Below are 4,479 nucleotides of genomic sequence, written 5' to 3' on the forward strand. Positions count from 1 at the left end.
TGGCTCTGCAACTTGGATAGGGAAGGGGCTCTGCTCTGGGTTAGGTGGATGCAGCCCTACTTCTCTCTGATGTGCGGTTTGCTGTGGGCACTGGGGCAGGTGGGTTTGCTCTGGGTAGGGGGCAGGTGGGTTTGCTGCGGGCGGTGGGAGCTGGGCAGGGTTTGCTGTGCATTGGGGTCCAGCAGGAGAAGAGGGAAGTCTGGCTGCCCTTAGCATCAAGGTGCTGCAGGGCAGGTTGTGGTGGGGGCGCAGATCTGCCTGCCTGCCTCCTCTCCCTACTGTGCCCCGGGCAATTTCAGCAACCTAGCAACACGTCCCTGCCCATAGCCAGCCCTGCCTTTGTAGGCAGCCTTCCCCATTCATCCCGTGAGGGGCTCTAAATTATTAATTATTATTATCAGCAGCGTCTCAGTGTTGCCTCTTGCATCGCAGCTTTCTGCTGAGCAACAGAAGCTCTAGGATGGAGGGTGGGGGGGGAGGTTGGTACCTGCTGCCTGTCCTAAAGGTAACACCTTCCCTTACTCCCAGGGGGGCAACAAATTGTTCCCCCATCGCCCCCTCTGCCTCCCTAACAGCGGGGAAGTGTTCTCCTCCCATGTTGCTGTCCCTCCAGCCTCTGCAAGACCCAGGGGAGGCAGCATCTGGTACCCAGTGCAATTCACACAGGTGCAGGATTAATTCAACTGCTCCCCAGCCCTTCTTGCCTGGTTTGGGTTTGCATCTGACAAGGTGAGGTCACCATTGCCCCCTCTCTCTTCTGTGTCCAACCTGGGAAGCCTGTACCACCAGGCTCTGGCTGCTGCCCCAGCAGGAGGAATTTAGGGGACATGCTAATTAGTCTGTTCCAATAACAGCAGCCCCTTGCTTCCCATATGCACATATCAAACCTTGATTGGACTTTACATTTGTCATGGTGATCCTTTAAGGAGAAAAAAACTACACATATGCACTACGAAGCTGATGAGCAGTGTCACTCATACACCACAGTGATGAGCAGTCTATCTCTCTCTTACACATACACACTCTCTCTCTTACATCCCCGCTCCCTCCCAGCTGATGAGCAGCAACTGTTTTGTTTTGTTTTTTTAAATCTCGTTCTCTTGAGGCATACTTTTCCAGCCAGGTTGGCTACAAAAATATTCTGTACGTCAAGATTAAAACCTCTCTGTCCATTTCTAATGCACGTATTACTGTCCTAGCTAGGCTCAGAAATTCCAGAGCCTATTAGCTGTGGCCCCTGTTATATCTGATCCAGATGACTGTTTCTTTGGGTCTTAATTTTTATGTTTGTACAGCAGCCAGTGCAATTGTGGTGCTCAATAAATAATAATAACATCAGATACAGTGGAAGGCATCCCTCATCTCTGAGGGATGAACTGTTACTCAGGACTCAAGGACAAGTAGCAAGCCTGAAAAGTTGCAATTTATTTTAAATATTATTCCCTGAAAAAGAATACATCTGCCTCCCCTCCAAAAGCAGCCGTCTCCAGGAGGTACAAAAACGTATTTGTCTCCCCAAGCATTTATACATAATATTTGTCTAATACTTAGATAATGCTTGGTAGTCTGAGAGTGATGTTGTAGCTGTGACAGTCTAGGAACTATGTTAGAGACAAGGATTTCTTCGGGTGATATTGGTCCAGTAAAAGATATCAGCCTAAGAAATCTTTGCCTCACTTAGCATTTAAAGTGTACGTGAAAACATCAGTTACTCAGTCCATAATACCAACTACACAAGCAAGTTTGTAGATAGGGAAAATGAGGCAGAGAAGGTGTTCCTTGGCTCTGCAGAAATGACTAGAGATTTCTGGTGTTTATCACGTTTTTAGATGCCCAACATAAGACATTTTAAAAGCATATGATTTGCAAGAAGTGTAGAGCAGCTGCCTTCTGAAAATTGGGCCCCTTCAAGGGGTCTTAATGGGCCACCCAAACGTGGCCCACCTGTCTGTTCAAAAACAGGCCAGTATCAGAACTGGGATTAGAATATAAAAGTTCTTGGGTCATTGTCCTGTGCCAAGTTTGTGAGACTAGGACTGACTGCTTGTATTTCTGGTCCACAAGTTACTTCATAGTTAATCAAATCTACAGGAAAGAGACATTTTAGAAATGACAGCATCACTCCTAGAGGAAGATGCCGGGTGGAGGGGAGATACTTCACTTGTGCGTCATAGCAGTTTCTGAGGAAAGTCAGTCTTCTGCTTCTGAAATGCTGGTATGTAGAAAGAAACCTTGTTTAATGCAGCAGTAAATCAAAGCGGAGTTCTCTGTGGCTGTACATTTCAGAAAGTACTAACATGTCCTCCTAAGAGGATTGAACATTTTTATTTGATTCCTTTTTTTATGAGAGGTTTGTGCTTTTTGTTTTTAATTTAAATCTGTTGGGTTATGCTTATTTTCCGAATGAGTTGAGGGAGGCCACGTCTCCTATCCTAAGGAAAATTGTATTCAGTAGACATGTAGACAAGAACCAGCCCACAGAGAAAACCAAAGAACATGTATAATGTCAACACCTCGTTCTACCTCCCAGTAACCACCTTGTTAAAAATCTGCAACCTGAAGAGGGCTTTATTTCAAGAACAGCGTAATTCTTCTTTCTGTCATTGTGGTAACAGAAGAGGAAATTTCAATTTATAAATATGCTCCAATTGGCCACAACCACACTAGTTTAGCTCACTGGTGGTAGTAGTGACAGTAGCATTACTGGAGACAAAAACTGGTTTGAGAACTAGGGTGTTTAAGCCAGTGGCTCAGCTTTTTTCTCATAATAAGCCCCTGGTATTCTCTGCCACTTAGACAAAACATAGGAATACAGTATAACCTCATAAATCTGGATATCAAAAATCTGGAATTCTCAAAAATCCAGCAATTTTTAAAAATGCACTACTGCCAGATGTGGAGACAGAAGCTCGCATGAGGCAGCTGCCATCCACCACCTTGTGTCGCCGCTCCGTGTGTGGCTGTTGCTTTGGGACTGGCTGCTGCCCCCCCACCATCCATCCTCCTAGACCCCACCATCCACCACCCCACTCCATGTGCAGCCACTGCTCTGGGTCCAACTGCTGCTCCCTCCTCTCCCTCCGCTCCACAACTGGCCACCACTCTGGTTTCAAAAATCTGGAATTTTCAAATTTCCGCCAGGTGCTCAGTCCCAAGCATGCCAGATTTATGAGGTTATACTATATAAGCATATAGGACTAGAACAGTGATTGTCAACATTTTTTGTACCAAGACCCATTTATAAACATGGCCAGTCCCAACCCAGTAAATAGTGTAAGTAGAAAACAGCCCCCTGGCTGTGCTGGTGCCCCTCACTCCCAACCCGCTGCCCCCCAGTGTGTGGGGCAGGGTGTATTTGGGAGCTCTGGAACTCTGCCAGCCTGCAAGGGAAAAGCCACCATTTCCCACATTTTTCTACTTTAAAGGAGAATCCATTTTTAAAGTTTGTTTACAACCCTTTCATATATTCTTACAACCCACTTTTGGGCTGCAACCCCCCACGGGTTGAGAAATGCTGGACTAGAAGGTACCTCCTGCATCACTAGAAAACATGCAAGCAACACCTGTGCACAAGAATATCCAGTGCTTCCTGTGCTCTGTGGCAGGCCAGTAGGGGGTGCTCCTGCACTAAGTTACCCACCTCACTGTGCCTGACCACCTTCCAGGCTCCCAGTGCCTCCCTGGGGGCACCTCATGTCTGGCCAACCCCCTTCCTGGAGCACATTCACTAGCCTGGGGGTAATACCGCCACCACCCAGGGTTTGGACTGATCCTGGCTCTGTGCCCCCTGGAAACACAGGCCTATTACCCTTGAGGGGATTCAACCCACTTCAAGAAGTTGGGGTGCTTCCCTCAGTCTGAAGCACAAATAGTGGTCTCCCTTAGTCAGCTGAACCAACATGACCCCAAGGCATACCCCTCTCCCAATAAGTCTCCCACGCTAGGTACAAAGGAGAACTTTATTGGTTACAAGGAGTAGGTTTGGAATAGGATACAGGGTGGAGCAATATCAGAGAAATCCCGTAGAGCAAACAGGGTGGCTGGGTAGCCTTTGATCACGCATCTCAGTTACTGCAAGCTATATATCTAGTTAGATCTCAGGTATCTTACTCACAAGTATCATCCAGAGGCAGGTGGAGATTCCCTCTGGAGGCAGGCAGTTCATTGATCATGAGTTTCAGAACAGAGCAAGTTTCAGATCCTTCAACTCTTCTCTCTCAGTGTTTATCATGGCTACTGCCATCCTCCTGGGCAGTTCTTAACTTATATAGACCTTATGACTTCATTTACCTGATCCAATCAAGGCCAACACCTGTTGATTGCCAGCCAACCAATTTGAAATGCATCACTGGTTGCCAGGTAGACTGGCAGGGTCTCTAGCTCCCTCCCAGTCAGGTTGGCATTGCTTCGAACAATAGGGAGCATAAGCACCTCACCCAGGTATGTGATGCCAGGCACATAGGCAGAGGGAGCAGGAAT

This window comes from Alligator sinensis, unplaced genomic scaffold (genome assembly GCF_000455745.1).
Source record: "Alligator sinensis unplaced genomic scaffold, ASM45574v1 scaffold658_1, whole genome shotgun sequence".
NCBI lineage: Eukaryota > Metazoa > Chordata > Crocodylia > Alligatoridae > Alligator > Alligator sinensis.